This window comes from Caretta caretta, chromosome 4 (genome assembly GCF_965140235.1).
Source record: "Caretta caretta isolate rCarCar2 chromosome 4, rCarCar1.hap1, whole genome shotgun sequence".
Classification (NCBI taxonomy): domain Eukaryota; kingdom Metazoa; phylum Chordata; order Testudines; family Cheloniidae; genus Caretta; species Caretta caretta.
In genome coordinates, this window is record NC_134209.1 from 69,652,006 (window position 1) to 69,676,564 (window position 24,559).

The 24,559-nt window shown below is 42.2% G+C and overlaps 1 protein-coding gene and 1 long non-coding RNA gene across 2 annotated transcripts in view; one reads left to right on the top strand and one right to left on the bottom strand.

Annotated features, from left to right (window-relative positions):
- LOC125635568 (uncharacterized) overlaps window positions 1-24,559 on the top strand; it is a 63,836-nt gene that overhangs the window by 34,013 nt on the left and 5,264 nt on the right. Inside the window, exon 3 of the long non-coding RNA XR_012668107.1 lies at window positions 2,425-2,568. This is a non-coding gene — a long non-coding RNA (uncharacterized LOC125635568). The remainder of the gene's footprint in view (window positions 1-2,424; window positions 2,569-24,559) is intronic.
- TMEM154 (transmembrane protein 154) overlaps window positions 1-24,559 on the bottom strand; it is a 61,166-nt gene that overhangs the window by 7,282 nt on the left and 29,325 nt on the right. The gene's annotated exons all lie outside the window — the stretch shown is intronic.

Below are 24,559 nucleotides of genomic sequence, written 5' to 3' on the forward strand. Positions count from 1 at the left end.
CTGCAATATGTTTAATTAAGAAATGTATGGCAAATTGAATATAAGGGGGGTATAGTGGGTTAATTCATTAGTTTTTTTACTGATGAAGACCCATGTTCTAATTCAGATTGGTTCACATGTGACAGAATGACATGAATTTCATTATTTAAATCTAGTCTGTAATAGACATAACTAATAATCTCTGTTCAAGGAAAGTCCAGCACTACAGAGTCAAGGGTTGTTGCCTTTCAAGATGTATTTTGAAAGAAAGGAGGTTTTCCATCACTCCATGTGGTGGGAAAAGAAACTCGAACAGCATCTGTCAACACTGCATTTATCAAATCTCTCATGCTCAAAATACTAAGACTCATCCAAGTATGAAAACAACACGGAAACAGGGGCATTCAGATGTTGTTAAAATTAAAGTTGTTGGGTTGTTTGTTTTTGTTTTTAACTGGAAGTGTGGCATACAACAGAGAAAACAGCCGTGGGACACAGATAACAAGAGGAAAAGAAGAATGTCAGGCAACAAATGTTCTGCCTGCTATCTTTTCAGTGCTTTGGAGCAAAGGATTGGCTTAGAATTTGAAGTAGTATGAGGAATGGTATAATATTCAATGTTGCTATTTTAAAATGTGTTGAATTACTTTTCTGAACACTTTCTGTTGTTCTTAAATTGTCAGAAAACCAGTCAATATCAGGGAACGTTAGGTCAAAGCTTTTGAAAAGTGACCACTTGTTTTTGGGTGCCCAATTTCAGACATTTTTGTGTTTGATTTTTAAAGGTATCAGGGACCCACAACTCCCATGGATTTCACCTGGAGATGCAGCTGCCCTGCACTCCTGAAATACAGGCCTGGCAATATGTCAGACATGTAAGGTGTCTCAGGTTGGACAACCCTAATCAGTGATCACTCTCAAATTTTTGGTCCTTTTGCTAATTCCATGCAAATTAATAGACAGCTGTAGTAAAATATTTGTGGCAACACTAAACAATGTGGGTAAAGGTTTTAATAAATGTGTACCTTAAAAATATTTACAGATTCATTAAAGAGGTGACTTAAAGTTCTGACTTCAATGTAGCCACAGCTACATTGGTGTCTGCTCTTTAGCATCATCTTTTTGTCAACTTGTCCATCTTCTCATGTGACTTTACTGTTCTTAGACTCCAGTCTCATGCATATTAGTGGGTGTCAGAGAAATAGCTGCATGTTACAGTTTAGAAAAAACCCCAGAACTCCTGAATGTTAGGCAATAGCCAGAAGGAATATTACACTAAAGTAAAAAATAAAGGAGATGTTTTTAAGTGATTTGTGTGTAAGAAAAATTAAACAGTAAATAAACAAACCACCACCTTCAAATCTGGAATGTATAACTCAGCATTACTGTGGTTCAGTTATAAACCCTTGTTGCGGAACAGTAACACTCACTACCAATTAGCTTGGGACCAAATTCAGGCAGATTCTTCTGTGTATGTAGAGGAGTCCTGAGTCTGTTTCTAACTTACCTCAGCTTCAGTCACCTGCAGTGCCAGTCAGGGATCTGGCAGAGCACCATATGCCCCATTCCCCCACCCCTGATGTGCTGCCTACACAAAGTATATGTGTGTGGTGGGTCAGAGGTGGGAGAGAAACGGGTGATATAGAGCCAACTACATTGGCTTTGCACCATTCAAGTACTCCTGTGCCAGGAGGACCCTTCTGCTGCCCCTTAAGGGTGGTACAAAGCAGTCAGAACAGGGGCCAAGGATTAAGGCCCATATTTATATGGTGATTGGAATCTTTATATAAATGCAGCTCAGAGCCCATAGAAAGGGGGGCAGGAGGTAAAATTAGTATTATTATAAGTTTTTAGTGGATTAGAGGCTTGTTACTGGAGGGGTGAGTGAGGAAAGGGGGGTTTTGAGGAGAGATCTAGAAGAGGAAAGGGATGGTGTATGCTGTACAGGATCAAGGAGGACACCTGATGACTATGTGTGCAGGGCAGGAGCACCACTGGAGAAGGCACAGGGGCATGTGTGACATGTGAGAGAGGGAACAAACCAGGAAGTAAATTGGTAGAGTATGAGGTGAAACAGAAGTATTGTAGGATGGGTAACCAGAGATGCAGGCATGAGCAGAAATGGGCAGAACCTTGAAAGTGAAGATAAGGTGTATGAAACTTATGCAGAGTGCATCAAGGTAGAGACTTGGAGAAAATGGGTAATCTGATGAAAGAGGTCAGTGAGGAAGATGAGTTTGGCGACAATATTTTGGATAGACCGGAGGGGAGCAAAGTTGAAAAGCCAGAGAGACAGTGGTTACACTAGTCAAGTCACAAATTACTGTGGTCCAGTTTATTAACGGAAAGTGGGGGAAATATTTTTATGTTTCCTGCATAAATAATTTTTGTGCCCTTCATTTGGGTCTTTGTCACACATTGTGCCCTAAATTGGGATATTTTCAGGTTGAGAAAAATGGCTCCTGTACACCTGAATCATTTAAGGACAATCAAGGACTTCATGGATCTCCCACAGACTTCAGTGGAGAGATACCTGCAGAGTTGAATGGAACTTTGATTGGATCCAAAAGCATCACTTTCCTCTTATATGTGAGTAAACAGAAATGATCAGTAGATGCTTCAGATTACCGTGGCCTATTCAAGGTTGTGGTCTATTATATGGAGGATTGACTCTAGCTATTCATTTATTAAATTAAAGAACTAGGTAGAGTCTCAAGCCAAGACACTTGAATCTGTGTCCAAACTTGCTCAAAATTTGAGGGAGAAGTACAGCGCTCCTATACTGTTCTGGACACATTTCTATTAAATATTAACTTAAATCTTGAGTGGCTGATCTCACTATTCATGAAGTACAAAATTAATCTTTGTAAAGCAGAACTGTACAGAAAGAGACTTAATTTCTTCTACAGATGGGCCTGAGCTGCAAGTTTTGGATAAATATCTGAACTTTCCTAACATTCAGGGTATATGCAGGTAGAGTATTTTTGTTCATCCTAATATTTCCCTTTGCGTTTGGCAATTTGGCGTTAAATCAAATAACACAGAAATCAATCATTTTTAGACTGGTGTCTTTCACAAACTGCCTAGTTTTTCTAGCTACTACTGTAGTATGTTTTGGAATCTCCCTGTAAAGCTATTCATGTTACTGTAGAAATTGGGAAGAAATAGCCATGGCTATATGAAGGGTAACACTGTGTTTAATGTACATCTGATTTACTACAGTTAGTAAGTCTTTCATTTGTGTTTGAGTGTCTTCTAAAATAAACATTTCTTATGAACAAAAGTTAAATATATTTATCTTTAATGCAACAATATAAAACCTCATCTTTATGGCCATATTCTCTTAATTTTATTCCCAGCCAATTATTTTCCCTTAGCTACTCCCTTTATCTGTGCTAATTATTTGTGTACTGTGACAGTCACAGTTCCACAGAGACAACAATACCTGCTGCACATTTCCTTATAGTATTGTCATACAAACACTGCCTGTTACTTCTGCTAAAGGATTTGCGGTTTAATGTCTCTCTCAATTTTCTTTGCCTTATACGCTGTGTGATGGGGCAAGGCCAGATGGCTATAAGAAAGTAGTGAGAAACAGGTGTGTTAGCCCCAGGCTAAACAAATCTCTGTTACCGTAGTAACCAAATGGCAGTTGCTCCAGGTTAATCAAGACACCTGGGGCCAATTAAGATCCTTCCAGAAAGCAATGGAGACAGCTAGGTTGATTGGGACACCTGAAGCCAATCAGGGGCTGGCTAAACTAGTTAAAAGCCTCCCACTTAGTCAGGTGGGGGTGTGTGTCAGGAGCTGTAGGAGGAAGCCACACTGCTGGAGAAATGGAGCAGTACAAACCCTATCAGGCACAAGAAAGGAGGCCCTGAGGTAAGGATGATATAGATATTGAGGAAGATATCAACGGGTAGTGATCAATGGCTCCATGTCTAGTTGGCAGCCGGTATCAAGTGGAGTGCCCCAAGGGTCGGTCCTGGGGCCGGTTTTGTTCAATATCTTCATAAATGATCTGGAGGATGGTGTGGATTGCACTCTCAGCAAATTTGCGGATGATACTAAACTGGGAGGAGTGGTAGATACGCTGGAGGGGAGGGATAGGATACAGAAGGACCTAGACAAATTGGAGGATTGGGCCAAAAGAAATCTGATGAGGTTCAATAAGGATAAGTGCAGGGTCCTGCACTTAGGACGGAAGAACCCAATGCACAGCTACAGACTAGGGACCGAATGGCTAGGCAGCAGTTCTGCGGAAAAGGACCTAGGGGTGACAGTGGACAAGAAGCTGGATATGAGTCAGCAGTGTGCCCTTGTTGCCAAGAAGGCCAATGGCATTTTGGGATGTATAAGTAGGGGCATAGCGAGCAGATCGAGGGACGTGATCGTTCCCCTCTATTCGACATTGGTGAGGCCTCATCTGGAGTACTGTGTCCAGTTTTGGGCCCCACACTTCAAGAAGGATGTGGATAAATTGGAGAGAGTCCAGCGAAGGGCAACAAAAATGATTAGGGGTCTGGAACACATGAGTTATGAGGAGAGGCTGAGGGAGCTGGGATTGTTTAGCCTGCAGAAGAGAAGAATGAGGGGGGATTTGATAGCTGCTTTCAACTACCTGAAAGGGGGTTCCAAAGAGGATGGCTCTAGACTGTTCTCAATGGTAGCAGATGACAGAACGAGGAGTAATGGTCTCAAGTTGCAGTGGGGGAGGTTTAGATTGGATATTAGGAAAAACTTTTTCACTAAGAGGGTGGTGAAACACTGGAATGCGTTACCTAGGGAGGTGGTAGAATCTCCTTCCTTAGAGGTTTTTAAGGTCAGGCTTGACAAAGCCCTGGCTGGGATGATTTAACTGGGAATTGGTCCTGCTTCGAGCAGGGGGTTGGACTAGATGACCTTCTGGGGTCCCTTCCAACCCTGATATTCTATGATTCTATGATTCTAAGTGGGGGCTGCTGTGGGGAAGTAGCCCAGGGAATCGTACTTATCCTGTTTCCAAAAAAAGCTACCAAGAGCTGCCACTATCAGGGTCCCTGGGCTGGAACCCAGAGTAGAGGGCGGGCCCAGGCTCCCCCGTCCCTTTTCCTCCCCTCCCCCACTAATCACTGAGACTGGGAGACAACAGAGACTGCGAGGGAGGATAGCTTCTCCTCACCTCCCTTTCTGGCTTACGATGAAAATGGCTCAGTAGGCTGCAACCCTTGCCTATAGAGAAAGAGGGGCTACGTGGAGGGACACAGTGAGCCTCTGAGGCTAGCGTAATCCGCCAGGAAGCGCGGGACCCACTGAGACAGGGTCAGAGCTTTGTCACAGCAGTTTGAGGAGAATATATTTAGCTCTAAGGACAGTCCCTGCTATGTTTATTTATACTCAGAAGCCTGATTCTGTTATACAGCACCTATGCTTCTCAAATTAATCCACTCACAAATGTCTCTCCCAATTTTTCTGTATGTATTGGTGAAGTGCATAAAAAACACACTTCCTTACAAATGTTAACTACATTTTTTTCTAATCAAAACAGCCACAGCTGTTAAGAAAATCTCATAGCAGTTCTGTAGATCTGGCTTTCCCATTCTTAAATAGTTTGGACTTTCCCACAAAAATCCTTTAAAGATTTATTTTGATCATATTATGTTAATTTTGTGAAACAATTCCACATACTAATCAATGCTTTGATCATTCAGGACCAAATCCTGCAGTCTTTACTCTGCCAATGCTCCCATTTACTTCAGTGGGTGTTTTACCTGACTGTAGGTTCATGGTGTTTTCTTTTTGTTTGTTTGTTTGTTTTGTTTTTCTTCAGTGCATAGTAAAACAAAAACCTGCAAGGATTGTATGTAAGAATCTGTACAACAAGTTCTAGTTTGGATTGAAAACATATAAGGAGATACACTCTCAGTGCTGGCTGGAACTCATGAAAATCACACAATCCTCTGGTTTGGTGAGAATCAGACCATCTTGTTTTTCTGTGTGAAAAAAATATTAAGTCAAAAAAGGCCCCTCCCTCTTTTTCTTCCTGAACATTTTCCTCAAGCTATGACACTTAACAGTTTCATCCCTGTCTACTGTTCCCTTATTATTAGTGCTGCCATTAGAGATACGGTCTCCACAGCACGATGAGTCATCTCAGATCTTGACAACTGTAACAATTCCAGATGGTGAGAGTGTCACTGACCCTAATTATCCTTCTAACCAGGATTCTGAACACATTGTCCCTTGATCCATTAGGAATAGACCAGCTTGTAGCCATCCAGATCTAGTTACATTTTGTTGTAAGGTTTGTTTTCCATGTACAGAAAAGAGTGTGAAGTAATATAAATTGTAAAAAAATCCCAACCCCTGTTTCCCCCCCCCCGCCCAAAACAAACAAATCACAGAGCTGATAGTTATCAGCAATAGCGAGAGAACACATGTAACCACATAGAAGGATTGTATAACACTGTTAAAAACATTTGCAGAAATACACAATGGAAAACTCAGTTTATGAAGGGAAAACATCTGTGTGGTGCCTAATTTTTTGTTGTTGTTTTTGTTTCGGGTTTCTGTGAATGGGAGACTTATACAGAATAAGGTATTTCAATAAAAAGCTTAAAGCAGCTTAAAACTGAATGGCTTCGCCAACTGAAAATAGATAACACTTTTGAAAGTGGCATTCCTCATAACATTTCTAAACAGCTCTGAATATAGTTCACTGATTTGAAAGTATGCATCATAAATATAGTGCTGGGAGAAGTACTATCATCATAATGGCCATCTAGAATGCTCATTTCACAATATGCCTGTTTAAATTTAATAGTAAATCAACTGAGCACTCACAAAAAGATGATACAGTGGCTTAATTCCGTGTTATGACTGAATTTAGCTGTTAAATTAATATATGTTTGGGAAAGCCAGGTAAGGGGTCTTTTTGGTAATATTTTTATGTATGGCTCATTTTTTGTAGGTTTCTCCTTAGGACCATCCCATTTTTCCTGCATTATTAGACAGAGCGTGCTGTATTCTGAAATAGAAGCTTTAAACAAAGCAAAAGTGAAGAAGATACCTAACTGTTTTAACCTGAGAAGTGTGTATGCATCTTCCTTTCAGAAAGAAAGAGTGAAAAGGGAATAAACATTAAAAAAAAATCAGTGTAAAAAGTTGACTAAAATTATCTGAAGAGCTCTGTGTAAACAGAATTTGGTCCAGTAAAAGATATTCTCTCCCCCACCTAGTATCTCAAATAATCTGAGGCACATAAATTACTTTCAGCAGCACATGTGCTGCCTAGCATACAGTGCTCAGGGGGACCAGAAAAGCCTCACCATAGTTCCATAAACTATCCAGACACATACTTACAATCAAGGAGATGTAATGTACTTTATTTTAAAAAAATTATATAGAAAAATACAGTGAAAACTAATGTACAAAATCAAAATGATTCCCAATAGAATTCTTCCTGCATAGAGAATGAGCTAAATAGCTCTTGTGACTAGGAACTGGAGCTAGTTTTAATGCCATGCTCTCTGGATCCTGATGACAGCAGCAAAAATACTCTCTTTGCTCCTCACATCAGATGGCTTGGAACAAAAAAAATACTTATTTTTATAAGTGAGGCCCAGTGTATTCCACATTCATGGAAGCTTCCATCTATCACAGGATTTTAAGGCAGATCCTAAGCGCTCTCTTTCGCTTCTCCCTTCCCCCCCATATATACATAAGGGGTGGGGGTGGGGGTGGGGGTGTATATACACACACACACAAACACGCCCCTTATATGCAATATGAACCACATGTAAACTGAGCTAATTGTCTCCCTGAGTCTGCAGACAGCCTGAAATGACAGTCCTGAGAGGTGCAATGTTCTACTCTTCTTAATTGCATATTAACTCTGAAAGTGAATACTGACAGTTTAAATGTCACCTTTGCCTATTTCTGTGCTGATATCTTTAGCAGAAATAACCAGCTAATATACAACTATAGAGCTGGGCAGGAACCAGATTTTCTGTTTTACAGGAAATACCATGATTTTCAAATGTTTTCCATTCTGAAACAGAATTTTTCACAAAATGAGTTTTAGAAAAAAGTTGATTTGGGGTCAATTGAAATTTTTTTCTTGATTAAAGTCAAAATATTTTGCTCTGATTTTGACCTAATTTTTTTAAAAATTATATAAATGAATTTCATTTTGATATGAAAAATCAAAATTTTCAATCTGAAAATGTCAAAACAAAGTGTTTAAACATTATGAAAACACTGTTTTGTGTTTTTCTAAATTAAATTTTGTTAAAATCTAGCTTTTTTAAAAAACATTTAAATTGACAGAAATGGCCTTTTTTATTCATTGAAAAACCAGTTTGTCAAAGAATTTCCAACCAGCTCTACTTATCCATGTTTGTTGTATGCGGGGGGTAATTGGTTGTTGTGAAGGGGTGGTGTAACAGGGCACAAGACCACCCCCTAGCCCACACCCAAATGTAGCAGCCAATTAACTCTGACCTACTAGAGGGAGTAGGGAGTCAGGGAAATACAGAGAGCTGCTGGGAGGGGGACAGCTGGATGTGAACTGGGGCCTTGCCTCCAGGTCTGTATGTTGAGACTGTTGGCTATAGTTGCAATCTTTGTTTTGCTATTGCTGGTTTAGTTCTGTTTGGACTCCTTATAAGTTCTCATAAAAGTGGCTCTGGGAAGAAGGGACCACATTGACTGAAGCTCACCTGACTTTTATTTTGTGGGCTGATTTGTGGGCTGTGAAATCAGTGCACTGGCCCACAGGTGGCTAGGGTAAAGAACTAGAAATTTAAGTCACTTCCCTCTAACCCTCTTCCCAAATGTCATGTTACCTCCAATCCTGTCAACAGGTGGAGGGAAAGAGGAATTTCATTTCCATTGCCAAAATGCTAATGGGGGCTGAGACCTCAAGCTGCCATCTGGGTGCCCAAAACCCCAACTGCCAAAATCTCCCCCTTCCCTCCTTACAGTTTCTAAAATACAGTTATGCATTGTCTGTACAAAAAATATGCACGACATTGAAAATTTGGGGGCAGTGTAGAATAAGTGATTTAATATCAAAATAAATGTCACCGGGTAGTATAGTGTTCTTATGTACTAAAATCCTCAATTTCTGAATTTACCTAAATCTGCCATAAAAATTCTAATTTATCCACCCTAGTGTAATCAAGAAACTAGGAGGCTTTGATGCAGAGGTTGAGTGGTTTGCTGCACAGGATAAGGCCATGTTGTTGTGGCCTCAGATCCTTTAATCTCCTAAGCATTACATTTCAGATTAACTCTTTGCCTTCATTGCCAGGGGAAGAAGACTTCCTAAGGAGAGGATTACATATGTAATATTAATATAATATAGGTTTTTATGTTAATAGAGTTAAAGTTTCTTGGTGGTATGTTGTCCCCTTGCAGCATGTTGGGTTGAGCAAAATTCAGACTTTTGAAAACCAGAAAATGCAGACTTAAGGTTACCCAGGTTATATTTAGAACCAACAGCGAAGGAGATAGACATAAGGGAAGCTGATAGAAACACAGCTATCTGTTGTGGTGATTTTGTTGTTCTGCCAACAAACAGGAAGAAACAAAAGTGAGTCTCTGCACAAGGTCGGTACAGAGCACCCAAAAATTTAAAGGGGCAGAGTGTCACATTTCTCCATCCAGCTTTAAAATACTTTCCAAATAGCCCTATAAATGACAATGTAACATAAAACCTACCTAAAAGTTTGTGAGTGGACTAGCACAGACTCTCAAATTGCAAGGGATTATCGGCCCTGGAATAGAAACTCATTAGCTAAACAAATTATAAATTCATATGCACATCTGGATTTCACATTCTTTTTGGGTAATGTGGTGGTGCAACATTGTCCTGTACAACAGGAACAGTTGGTACCAGAGTTCCTTCCAACAAGTTATCAAAAGTAACTGAAGTAAATAGGATGAAATTCAATACGGACAAATGCAAAGTACTCCACTTAGGAAGGAACAATCATTTGCACACATACAAAATGGGAAATGACTGCCTAAGGAGGAGTACTGTGGAAAGGGCTCTGGGGGTCAGAGTGGATCACCAACTAAATATTAGTCAACAGTGTAACATTGTTGCAAAAAAAGCAAACCTCATTCTGGGATGTATTAGCAGCAGTATTGTAAGCCAGACACAAGACATAATTCTTCTGCTCTACTCCATGCTGAATAAGCCTCAACTGGAGTATTGTGTCCAGTTCTGGGCGCCACATTTCAGGAAAGATGTGGACAAATTGGAGAAAGTCCAGAGAAGCGCAACAAAAATGATTAAAGGTCTAGAAAACACCACCTATGAGGGACGATTGGGTTTGTTTAGTCTGGAGAAGAGGGGACGTAACAGTTTTCAAGTACATAAAAGATTGTTACAAGGAGGAGGGAGAAAAATTGTTGTTCTTAACCTCTGAGGATAGGACAAGAAGCAATGGGCTTAAATTGCAGCAAGGGTGGTTTAGGTTGGACATTAGGAAAAATTTCCTAACTGTCAGAGTGGTTAAGCACTGGAATAAATTGCCTAGGGAGGTTGTGGAATCTCCATCATTGGGGATTTTTAAGAGCAGGTTGGACAAACACCTGTCAGGGATGGTCTAGACAATACTTAGTCCTGCCATGAGTGCAGGGAACTGGACTAGCTGACCTCTCGAGGTCCCTTCCAGTTCTATGATTCTATAAAATTAGGAGTTGTAACAGGAGGCAGCTTGATTGGGGAAACAGAAAATCCTACTGTAATAGCCCTACACTCTGGTACTTAGAATCATAGAATATCAGAGTTGGAAGGGACCTCAGGAGGTCATCCAGTCCAACCCCCTGCTCAAAGCAGGACCAATCTCCAACTAAATCATCCCAGACAGGGCTTTGTCAAGCCTGACCTTGAAAACCTCTAAGGAAGGAGATTCAACCACCTCCCCAGGTAACCCATTCCAGTGCTTAACCACCGACCTAGTGAAAAAGTTTTTTTCCTAACATCCAACCTAAACCTCCCCCACTGCAACTTGACGCCATTACTCCTTGTTCCGTCATCTGCTACCACTGAGAACAGTCTAGATCCATCCTATCTGGAACCCCCTTTCAGGTAGTGGAAAGCAGCTATCAAATCCCCCCTCATTCTTCTCTTCTGTGACTAAATAATCCCAGTCCCCTCAGCCTCTCCTCATAAGTCATGTGCTCCAGCCCCCTAATCATTTTTGTTGCCCTCCGCTGGACTCTTTCCAATTTTTCCACATCCTTCTTGTAGTGTGGGGCCCAAAACTGGACACAGTACTCCAGATGAGGCCTCACCAATGTCGAATAGAGGGGAATGATCACGTCCCTCGATCTGCTGACAATGCCCCCACTTATACAGGCCAAAATGCCATTAGCCTTCTTGGCAACAAGGGCACACTGTTGACTCATATCCAGCTTCTTGTCTACTGTAACCCCAAGGACCTTTTCTGCAGAACTGCCTCTTAGCCACTTGGTCCCTAGTCTGTAGTAGTGCATGGGATTCTTCCATCCTAAGTGCAGGACTCTGCACTTGTCCTTGTTGAACCTCATCAGATTTCTTTTGGCCCAATCCTCTAATTTGTCTAGGTCCCTCTGTATCCTATGTCTACCCTCCAGCGTATCTATCACTTGTACCAGTTTAACGTCATCTGCAAACTTGCTGAGAGTGCAGTCCATGCCATCCTCCAGATCATTAATGAAGATATTGAACAAAACCAGCCCCAGGACCGACCCTTGTGGCACTCTGCTTGATACCGGCTGCCAACTAGACATGGAGCCATTGATCACTACCCATTGAGCCCGACGATCTAGCCAGCTTTCTATCCATTTTACAGTCCATTCATCCAGGCCATACGTCTTTAACTTGCTGGCAGGGATACCGTAGGAGACCGTATCAAAAGCTTTGCTAAAGTCAAGGAATAACACATCCACTGCTTTCCCCTCATCAACAGAGCCACTTATCTTGTCATAGAAGGCAATTAGGTTAGTCAGGCATGACTTGCCCTTGGTGAATCCATGCTGACTATTCCTGATCACTTTCCTCTCTTCTAAGTGCTTCAGAATTGATTCCTTGAGGACTTGCTTCATGATTTTTCCAGGGGCTGCGGTGAGGCTGACTGGCCTGTAGTTCCCCGGATCCTCCTCCTTCCCTTTTTAAAAGATGGGCACTACATTAGCCTTTTTCCAGTCATCTGGGGCATCCCCCGATCACCATGAGTTTTCAAAGATAATGGCCAATGGCTCTGCAATCACATGCGCCAACTCCTTTAGCACTCTCGGATGCAGTGCATCCGGTCCCATGAACTTATGCTCGTCCAGCTTTTCTAAATAGTCCTGAACCACTTCTTTCTCCACAGAGGGCTGGTCACCTCCTCCCCATGCTGTGCCACCCAGTGCAGCAGTATGGGAGCTGACCTTGTTCACGAAGACAGGGGCAAAAAAAAAGCATTGAGTACATTAGCTTTTTCCACATCCTCTGTCACTAGGTTTCCTCCCTCATTCAGTAAGGGGCCTGCACTTTCCTTGACTTCCTTCTTGTTGCTAACATAGCTGAAGAAACCCTTTGTGTTACTCTTAACATCTCTTGCTAGCTGCAACTCCAATTGTGATTTGGTCTTCCTGATTTCACTCCTGCATGCCTGAGCAATATTTTTATACTCTTCCCTGGTCACTTGTCCAATCTTCCACTTCTTGTAAGCTTTTTTATATTTAAGATCAGCCAGGATTTCACTGTTAAGCCAAGCTGGTCGCCTGCCATATTTACCATTCTTTCTACACATCGGGATGGTTTGTTCCTGCAATCTCAATATGGATTCTTTAAAATACAGCCAGCTCTCCTGGACTCCTTTCCCCTTCATGTTATCCTCCCAGGGGATCCTGCACATCAGTTCCCTGAGGAAGTCTGCTTTTCTGAAGTCCAGGGTCCATATTCTGCTGCTCTCCTTTCTTCCTTGTGTCAGGATCCTTGTCGAGGCTGCAACCGTTCCATATGTCATTTCCATAAACTGCCATCTGAGAGTTTCACCACAAACAAAACTGGTCCTGTGCATTTTACAACTCCAGGTACCAATTTCATTCCACAGCTGTAGCTGAGAGTCCATGCTAAGTCTCCTGCTGGAATGACAAGTTTCACATTAATGCTCAATTTGCATAGCTTGGGATTTGGCTACACATGGGGCAACATCAGGACATAGCAGGTCCAAACAGATATTCAAAGACTGCTTCAAACAAAGAGTTGTATGTGACTCCTGAGCACATGGTGTGTTCCTGTAGACAAGCAAGAAGTTGTCCAATTTCTGCTGGTGACTCAAAATAGAATAGTTAGTTCTTAAGGCATGCTTACATGTCCGTACAAAACATTCTGCTAGTTCATTTGTGGCAGGATGCTATGGAGCAGAATGAACGTGCTGAATTGTATTTCTAACAAGGAACCTCTGAAACTCTTCTGAACAGAATTGAAGTCTGCTGTCACTCACCAACTCTTATGGTAGACCAGACTGGCTAAACAAGGTATGAAGACGTCCAATGGTCTTGGTAGCTGTAGTAAAAGTCATTCTGAAAACTTCTGGCAATTTTAAATGGTGTCAATGATGACCAGAAACATATAACCTTCTAATGGTCCAGCAAAGTCCACAGGGATATGTATCTGTGATCCAGGGAGCCCATCAATGCCAACTGAACGAGCACACACCATACCATAACTCATCAGTCCTGACACACTGATTGGCCCAATTTACTGTTGTCATAATCTGTATCTAAAAGGTATTGTGTAGGTGTCATATGCAAAATAGTATCATGCTGGTCATCAAGATTATTGCACATGTATGTACGGGCTGTGTATAAAGAATTATAGATGTGTGCTGGACATGTGCGTGTTTGGCAGACTGTGCCTAAGCCCACCTGTCCTAGATAAAGAAATATTGTTTCACTGTCTTGACTGTCTCTCTAATGTAAATGAAGCAAGATACGAGCAAAGACAATGAAAAGGACATGTACATGAAAGGGAAACAAAGCCATTAGGCAAGCAAGTTGGAGAAGATGACCACTTAACAATTTCAATGGGGAGTGGAGGCTGCATCCCCAGGAAGCCTTCCTGCCTCTTGAAGCAGGGTCAGTAAACTTTGGAAAGATAAAGCACAAGCAAGAAGCCATTTTAGTATCTCTCACTGAGGGGATGATAGAGTACAGCACCCTTCGAGCCTATGAAAGTTGGGCCTCCTAGCCTGGAGGACTAGGGATGCTGATAACTTGATATAAGTAAGGAAAAGGCAAAGATTTTAACTTGCTAGAATTAAGTTTTAGGCACTAGAAAATGTGTTTTGTTTGTTACGGTTCCTATCTTACTTGCTTACATTTAAAGCTATGTTCTTTGTTGTTAAGCTTATTCTTGTTTTATTACAAAACCATCTCAATGCTGTGTATTAAACTCAAGTGGGGGTTTTCAGCCAAACTAACAGGCCGGTGAGTATTCTGTCTCTTTGGAGGCAGCGAACTTGACAACTTCTATGAGGTCCAGTGAGAGGGACTGGACACTGCAGGCAGCGTAGTTTTGGGGAGATTCGGGACTAGATGGGCTGTTGGTGTCTGTGACAGGTTACTATCGGTCCTCCGAGCCCCTAGGGGGCGATGGAGAGCTATGGTCCCACTGGCAGGCCTTAGTCACACCTTTCAGGCGCTGGGGAATTAGCGGGAAAGGTGTGCTGGCCGGAGTCTGCAGCGTGCCCCTCAGGCAGGGGAGCACCGGCACAAGTTTGCAGCGCGTGCTTCGGGCATGGGAGGGCCGGCACGAGTCTGCAGCGTGCCCCTCGGGCAGGGGAGCACTGGCATGGGTTTATAGTGCACAGTTCTGCTACCCAAGGCAGGTTGGCCGGGGTAGGGGGACGCAGGCCCACCCAACTCCACTGCGTTCCAGCCCAGGGCCCTGACAGTGGCGGGAGGCAAAGGTCCCGCCGCTCGGTCACGCTACCCCACAGTGCAGTTCTGCCCTTGGGCTACTTCCTACCCGGTCTCTTAAGCGGGTCTCTCTGGTCCCTCCAGCTCGTCCGGGTATTCAGCTGCTGGCAGCTCCAGCTCCCCCTCTGTGTCGGGTTCGCGCTGGCCCAGGCTACAGCTGGGCCCCTCCAGGTCCTCTGGGTACTCAGCGGCTGGCAGTCCTGGTTGCCACAGGCCTTCCTCCCGGTTAGGTTCCTCCTGGCCCAGGGCTTCCCCTGGGTCGGCAGCAGGATCACGAGGGAGCAGCCTGTGTCTGTCTGTCTCTCTCCCTGGTGCTCTCTTCACTGGGCAAAGGGCCCCGCCCTTTGTACTTCCTGTCCCACCCCTCCCCTTCCGGGGATTGGCGTAAGCTTGGTCTGGCCCCACCCACTCAGGCTGAGAGCGTGGCTCTTTACCCTCTGGTTCAGAGGGAAGCCATCCTGGCTCCCTACAGCGTCACCCTGCAAGGAATAAACTGGCCGATGGAAGCCTGCCTGAGGCCATTGTGCAGTGAGCAGGCTGCTGGTGTCAGGGTTCTGAGTCAAAGCATCACAGCACAGAAGCACCCAAGGTTACAGAGCAGGCAATGGCATAACCCTGTACTGGTCTGGGTGAAATCTCAAAGCATCACAGTGTCCAAGGAATCTGTTGCCATGGCCAAGAGTATAGATGAGCTGGGCAAGGATCATGCTGAATTTGTTGACACTTAGTACAGAACTTCGCCTTCCTCTCCATGTCTTTATTCATCCCTGGCCAACAGACATGACTCGGGGCTATGGCCTTCATTTGTACAACACTAAAATGACGTTCATGAAGAGCTACCAAAATGTGAGAATCAAGTGTGTGTTGTTGTTGTTGTTTTTTAAATGATCACTTGTATTCTCCATAAGATACACTCCCGATTCACAGATAATTCAGGTTGGTCTGACACAAATGTTTTAAACTGGGGATTCTTATGCTCCAACACTGTACCTTGTAATACCATTCTTTTCACAAGAGAAAGCACATCATCCTTAGTGGATTCTTTGTTAATATCTGTGCTAGTGATGGGCAGTCTATCCATCAAATTGACATAAAACACTGTGTCCAAAGTTTCTTTGGGTTGATGGAAGATTGGGCATAGCAGACGTAACGGTCCCTCAGCATTGCCATGAAGAATCCCTTTACAGAAGTTAATAGTATAGGAATGAATTGAAAGTAGCAATGCCCATCACTGCACATGAGCAGCAGCTAATGATGGAATTCTATATTTTGGTCCAAAAATTGAAATTCAGTGATCCATCTGCAAGGTAAAATGCCTACTATACAGATAGGTGTTGAGCTTCCAAATTCTGAAGATAACACTGAGCATCTTGCTCAATTTCTGCATAGTTCCTCTCAGGGATGGTGAGTGTTTGTGAAGCAAAGGCAATTAGTTTCTCCATGCTGTCAGGAAAAATGTGGTAAAAAACTGAACCCATTCCATATCCAAGCATCACAAGCCAATTGCAATAGTAGTGAGGCAACCAAGTGCATAAGAACTCTGGGTGATGTCAATGGTTTCTCTACTACTTTAAATAAACAATCATGTTCTTTAGTCTTTTTCTTTTTTTTTGGTAGCAGTTCTTGTAAAGGTGCCAATACTGTCACCAGATTAGGCAGAAATTTACCATAGCAGGTAAGCAGTCCTAAGAATGAGCATAACTGTGACATGTTCTCTGGTGGTGGTGCTTGAAGAATCACCTTTTCTCTCCCTGATGATTTCTTTAAGTCTAGGGTATTAATTATGTGTCCAAGATATTCAGCTGAAAATTTGAAAAACCCACACTTGTCTCAATGCACTCAGTCCATAGTCTTCCAAACATTGTAAAACCACATCCAAATTTCAAAGATTATCATCTTGATTATTTCCTGTAACAAGGATGTCATCCAAGTAGCACTGAACTCCATTCAGTCCCTTCAGGATCTCATCCATGGCTTTCTAGAACAGGGAAGATGCTGGTATAATTCTAAAAGGCAACCTGTTGTAGCAAAATAAGCCTTTCTGCATGTTGATTGTAAGATATTTGTGAGATGCTGGATCAATCTCTATTTGCAGGTATTCATTGAGCAAATTCAATTTACTGAAACACTGTCCTCCGCAAAGAGTAGCAAGTAGCAAGGAAATCATCATGTTTGAGGTAGTGGATACTGGTCTGCACCTAAAGCTGAACTCAGTATCAATTTGAAATCTCTACAAATTTGCATTCTTCTTGATCACTGGTATGATGGGTGTAGCCCACTCACTGTGTGAAACTGGTGACAAGACTCCAGTGTTCACTCAACAGTCCAAATCAGCTTCCACCAGGGGCTTCAGAGCATAAGGCATAACTCCAGGCTTACAGTATTTTGGCTGACTGTCAGACTTAACCGTGAGCTTCACTGACACACTCCTCATCTGTCCAATTTCTTTTTCAAAAACTTTGAAGTGTCTGTCCAGTATTTCTTGAAGGTTTTGCGGTGTTTTCAAGATCATTCTTGATCTTGGTCCACTGCACCATGAGCATTTCAAGTCAAGTGCTGCCAAATAATGATGGATAATTTCCTTCAAGGACATGAAAAGTTAAAACAACTGTCCATCTAGTTGAACTTTCACCTGGAGTATCCCTTTTGGGATTAATTTTTCTCTGGTATGTCTTCAAAATTAAGGAAGTTTCTTCCAGAGAAACTTGTGACAAAGTCTGATGAGAGCTAGATGCAGTAATCAGTGAGACGGCAGCTCCAGTACTAAGCTCCCTCAATCAAGAGTGTGACCCAGATGCCATCTCTTACTCCTGTTTTCGATAACACATGCTATGCCTGATGTCTTTTTCTACATTTTGAATTCCCAATTTCCATTTTTTCTTAGGTTCAGTCTCCACAGATGTCTTCTAGGATAGTTATTGTGTGTTGCTGGCTGTTGAACTGTGCAACGGGTTACAACAATGTGTCCTTTCTCCTGGCACTTCCAGCAAATGACCTGGCATGCCCAACAGTCCTTCTCAGCATGCATAGTGTGTGCACAATGGCCACATGGAAATTCCTTACATTCCCATGACCCTCTGGTTTTGCTGATTCAGGTGATTTTGCTGATTCATTCCTCAGTTCAAACTAAATTCCAGAGCATTCTCTCCAGTTTCCAGGGGAATAGCTACCTCAACAGTCTTATTGAAAGTAAGCGCTGGTTCAGTAACTTTTTTCAGATCTGGTCATTGCATAATCCAGAGACTAATTGTTCATGCAGAGCATCACTTCATGTTTCTTGGAACTGACAATGCTCTGACAAGTGACCTCAGAGCAACAACAAACTGTGCTACCAACTCGCCTCTTCCCTGATGTTGATGATAGAACCAATATTGTTCTGCTATCATCAGTGGGGTAGGAGAGAAATGAGACAGTATCCCATGAGTAATGCCACATCTACATTTCAGCTGTGGTTCCCAGCTCATGTAGATATATCCATGCTCTTCTTCTTGAGCTACCATGCTCAAAATAGCAGCACAGCCAGGGTAGCAAAGGTGGTGGCTTGGACAAGCTGCCCTAGTACAAACCCACCTGGCCACCCCTAGGTAGGTACTCTGGGAACGAGTCCAAACCACCATCACCCATGATACCCTGGCTACACTGATTATTTTTAGTGTGCTAACTTGAACAGAGCTAGCACAGGTACATCTGTGTGAGCCAGGAGTCATGTCTCACAGTTCAAATGTAGACATAATATTAGGACAGTGGTTTTCAAACTTGGGTACACAAACTCTCATCGGGGGTACACAAGAAAAATCCTGTACTGGCGGACAACGCATTTTATTTAGTAAGACTTGGCAATCCAATCATAGGTATATTATGACCCTGTCTCAGATAGGAGTATGAGGTAGACTACATTATTTGGAAAGGGGTACGTCGCCTAAAAAGTTTGAAAAACACTGCCTTAGGGTTAGGGAATTGAGAGGCCATAAAGTGGTTCTTAAATTGTAGGTGTGGTATTTTTTCTGGAGAGTTGGCTCAAGTGTGGGTGTATAAGCCAAGATCTGGAAACTTTTGACTTTTTTAGTGCATACTCCACTGGCCCTTGGCACTCTGTGCATACAGAGAGAGTGCTCCAAGAAGTTGGAGGGAAGGTGGCTTGGGCAATTTTTTTTTTTTTTGGTACTTTAATATTGTTAGCTGGAATCCTGTGGGTGAGAGTGAATGGGTTGTAAAAGAAGGTGAAGAGCTTGTACACTTACTTCAGTAACTGTGGGGTTGACCGAGTAAGGATATGTGTGTGTTAACAGGGCTTATTAGGGCATTGCTGAAAGAGGGCAGAGTTAAGGTTACATGGGCAAAGTTAACTTTTCATTTCCTGGTTTTCAGAAATTTTGCATTTTGCTCAACTCCGTATTCTGTAAGGGGATAATATATCATCAAGCAATCTTAAATCTGCATTATATGGGGTGGGGAGTGGGGGCAGGTTGCAGTAGTTTCCTAGTATTGTGTTTTTTGTTTTGTTTTTTAAACAGGAAAAGAGGTGTTGTTGGTAGGAGTTAGTAGACATTTAGGTAGTTGTGCCTGTAATTAGCAAATTGAGCCAGCTGCACTCTTCCACCCCCGCCTCCTGCCCACCACTCATCAGCTGTGCCCCACCAGCCCTGCTTCAGCACATTTCTCCAGTAATGCCCCTGGCCCATTCTCTGCATTCCCACCCCCCTAGCATGCCCCATCCCCCAGACGTACTCAGGCCTCCACACAGAAATCAGAGAATTCATCTCCCTGAAGTCTTTATTCCCTGGTATACAAATTTTTCTATTACCGTTACTCACCCCCTCCAATAACCCAATACATATGCAGTGCCTCGAGCAGTGGTTCTCAATCTATTTACCCCTGTGGGCTGCATATGCAGCCCACAGTGTGTTATGTGGGTCGCATCCAATACTGCCTGTACGGCCCTGAGGATGACACATGGGCTGTGTGCTGACTGGGGCGCAAGCAGCCTATGGGCTGCAGCTTGAGAACCATCGCCTGGAGCAAAGGACAACTATGTTACAGTGGAATGGTGTTCCAGATAGTGGTTCAGAATGGTTGGTGGGTGAAATTTGCGGCAGGGCTGGTGAGAGAAATTAAAGACAGGGTTTCTTTTCCAAAATACTGGCAGTTTTATGTGTGAGGGAAAGATCCTGTGGACCCTGTCCAATAGATGTATCCCATCTCTGAGAAACATTGACGTGTCAGACCTTGTAATGTTTCTATACCCTACAGTACACCTTTTCAGATCAGCCAGGAACCCTCTAATTTCCCAATTCATGTTCCTCCAACACTTAATTTTCATGCAGTGTTGGGGTGCCCTGACAGAGCTGTGGGGTGCAGAAAGGATGGGGTGCAGAGAGTGGGGGTGCATTAGCAAAGCTGTAGGATAGCAGTTGGGATACACTAGTGGGGCTGCAGGGTGGATTGGGTGCACTGGCAGGACTGGGGCTGCAGGAAGGTGGACTGGCAGAGCTGTGGCCAGTATGTGGGGTTGGGAAGTACTGGCAGAGCTGGGGGGCAAAATGCCTCCCTCACCTGAGCCCCCAACCTCTCTCACCTCCCCTACCATCCATCCCCACATATTTCCCTTCTCATAATTTCCTGCAGCCCCAACCCCTTCTCCCCATATTCTTCCACTCCTCTACCTTCTAATATCCCATTCCCTCCCCTTCCAGGAAGCAATCACGTGTCTTATTTTTCTTCTCAAATACTTTGATTACAGTGTCCCCAAAATAAAATTGCTATCCAATACTAACAAATTGCAGCAACCTCCAGCCATTCAGTTAAAAACTCCTTTTGACTTTAGTGTGGGCTTCTGATTAACATATCCTTAGATAGGTTAATTGAAGGATGAGTTTTCAGCTACCAAGAGGTCTGATTCATCCAGTCATTAGTACTTCTCAGTTTAACAGTACAAGGCAACAGAAGGAAATCCGTTTTGTGGGGTATTGTAATTTGGGAACCTGTTGGTCCCAAATTTGGATTACTAATATCACCCCATGTCCCCATGACGCACACCAACTTCCAAAGCAATCCGATTAACTGTTCAGATTTTAGAGCACTTACAGGAGTCATATTTAAAACATATAAAATGGCAGGAATTGAAATTTTCTAGCTATTTTTCTGTATTGGAGCATGCAGAGTATAAAAATTTTTTACCTTTTCTTAAATACCATTCTCAGTTTTGGCCCCCCAAATATTTACTGGGTGCCATGGGCTACCTCAGATATCCGAAAACTCCACAGATTAAGACCATTTTGATGCACAGCTTGTCAAAAATTAGCTTTCTAGTTCTCCATAAAACCTCCCACCTAGAAGCATTTTTTTTAATGGCTAATTTTTGGTGGGCCTTATATCTCCAGAACCCCACATTCAAATGACTCAGAATACAGGTCACAACCCCTGCCCTGCTCCCTCCTGAGGCGCACCAAATTTCAAAGAAATCTGACTAAGTATGTTGATTTTAGAGGATTTAGGCTGACCTTTAAACAGATATCATGACACAACCTTAACTATAGTAGCACTACTGCACCCGTAGGTGTGTGGTACTTTTCTGTTTACATGGTCATTGAGGCAGGCTGACATAAGACAGCCTCACACAGATGCTATAGGGAGAATGCTGCTTGCATATCTCTCCATCCCCTCTGAGAACTGAGAAGAGAGTTCTTCCCATCCACAGTTTCCATCTCACCCCTCCTCTTTCACTGATACACACACTGGAAACATGACCCAAATCCTCCATAGGATGACGTAGGAAATGACCAGGCCAGCATGAGTGTGCACTCTCAAAGTGGGTAGGTAGGTTTTCATCTACTTCTATCCATAGTCCTCAGACTTGAGAGAAAAAAGAAAGCAAATGAACTAAATAAAGGAAATAAAGGAAAACAATCTAAAAGTGGATTTCAGGGGTTTCCACTTAAAAGACCCCAGCAGCTTGGTTGACCTCGGCAGTTTATCAGGTTAAAGACTCCTATTTTGGTGGACAATAAGAATAGTTTCAGAAGTGTTTTATCATTAAAGAGATGACCTCTCTGTTCAGATACAAAAGAAAGGTAAAAAGTCAGCCAAGGAGGAATATTGTGGGTGAAATCCTGATCTCACTGAAGTCGGTGGGTATTTTGCAACTGACTTCACGGGGATGAGAATTTCATGTTGAGTGTGCATTATCTGGAATATCCAAATAGGAATGTAACTGGATCAACAATGAAAGAGGAGGCAGCGTAAAGCAGGGTTTCACATTACAATGTAACAATTTTTGGTAAAGTGGAAGTGATGTTGAAGTATTACAAAAAGGATGAAAGGTTAGTGCACTAACCCATCATTATACTTGCTCTATTAAATTTTGAATCCTTTATGAGGTTATGCTATATATGTGCCATGGGTGACTCTGCTCCCTTCTTTTTTGTCTGAGTAATCTACATAAATAAATACTGTAAATATCCAAAGAACGTCATTGGTAGTTACAACCTGGGCAGATAAAAAGGGTGGGGAAAAGATAAGAAGTCTTCCCCAGTGAGAATACTTTTAAAAAACTTTTATTCAAAAGTGTCGTTAAAAAACATGTAACTTTTATAAACAGCTTAACAAAATGATATTCCCACTTTGAAATATTTATATTAAAAGGTCACTTGAAATTTGCTGGCACAAACAGAGAATTTCCATACACTGAAAGTGAATGGAAAATGGATTTTTCATAGACCTTTCTCAGATTCTGCATTAAAGTATTTTTGCCTATTTTATCCAATTTGCATTGCCCTAGTATCTGTATATAGATATTTATGGATTGCTGAAGTGTAAATACACAGTAGCAAAAAATTCATCCTCAGATGCATTCAGGTAAATCAAAGAGATCCCTTGTTTTACGATCAAAATATCATGGTACCAATTCACTGTTAGTGGTATTAGCTGTTAGTAACTTATACTGAAGTAACCTCACAGAAGAATTAATTTTATTTCTCAGTTAATGATTCTCTGCTAATACATAGGCATTTCTAATCACTTGTAGGAAAAAGGTAGTAAAAAGGTAATTACTCTTTAATTAATATATTTAATTTTCAATCACTACTTTTCTTTGAGTCAATAACTTAATTTTCCCCCATATTACTGGACAAATAAGTAGATATTATCTAATTTGTATTGATCAGTGCCTGGTAATTAGTGGAAGACAAAAATTAAAAAGGAGGCAACAATTCCAAAAAGTAAGAGGAATGAAACTAGGAGACATTTTAAAATAACATTGTACTAATTGTTTTACAAATATAATATTTTTTCTCAGTCTATGTTGAGGGGTAGTAATGGCATAAAGTGGTAGTGAATTAGGTCAAATCAAGTTAACAGTCAGCATTATGTACAAAGAGGCCTAAATTGTGTTCTGATGCCAGTGGCATTTTGATGTTTATAGTCATGCAGCTAATCTAATATCTGATAACCCCACTGATTATTTTGCAAAATTTAGAGACTATTCATAAAGAAGGAAGAGAAGTCAATTATGGAGGAGGAGCAAACTGGCTTAGCAAAGAAAAAGGCAGAGCTGAAAGAAAGTGGAGGAAGTCAATTATGGTCCCTGAATTCTGTTCAGAAGTACTCGGCAGTCAGACCATCCAAGGGGGTAGAAACAGATGCGGGAAAAGCAAATTTCTGCATGTCTGGATGGACAGTGCTGTGAGAGAAATGAGCAATGGAAACTAATCTGAGGGAGAGGAACGTGATGGTCATAGAGTTCTAAAAGGTTAGGGAAATTAAGAAAGGAAGGAACTGAAAACAGATGAGCAATACGAAAGGTTGATGCAGTGAGCAATATTAAGTAAGTGGTGAGCCTGAGAGAAGGAACTCTGAGACTAAGACATGTGAGAATGGTGCTTGGGGAAAAAACCAAGAAAGCAACCAAAGTGAGGCCTGATTCAAACTTTCTGAGGACAATGAGCAATGGATCAGGCTGTTGGTGAGTAGAGAAGTCAGTCCAAAACAGGAGGTCAAACAAAGAGTAAAGAAAGGAAATGAGCTGTGGAGAAGCTGGATAAGTTATCAGTCGGGAAGCTGAAGTCTCCTAGGTTTGAGACGAGGAATTGAGATGAGAGGAAAAGAGTGAGACAGATACTGATGACAGCCACATAAGGAAAGGATGGATGGCATGAGCTCAAACAGGAAGAAGGAGAAAGGGGTGAGTGACAGGAGTGTCATGGAATGGGGAAGACAGGAAATGGGGGGAGGAGAAGAAAGGGATTGATGGGAAATGAAGAAGGTAGAGCAGTCTAGTCAATGCTTGCCCTTGCTCTAAAAATGTTAGACTGGAACTGACTGTCATAGAACTCTACAGGTCTTACAACTGTCAATATACATCTTATACCACATTCTCTTCTAGGAATCATCCTACTTTTGTGCTGTCTTCAGAATTACTCTTTGCAAGGAGTGAAAAATGCCAGAGTAACATCCATGTTATATTTTCAGAGTAGCAGCCGTGTTAGTCTGTATTCGAAAAAGAAAAGGAGTACTTGTGGCACCTTAGAGACTAACAAATTGTTGGTAACACCCATTGTTTCATGTTTTCTATGTATATAAATCTCCCCTCTGTATTTTCCACTGAATGCATCCCATGAAGTGAGCTGTAGCTCATGAAAGC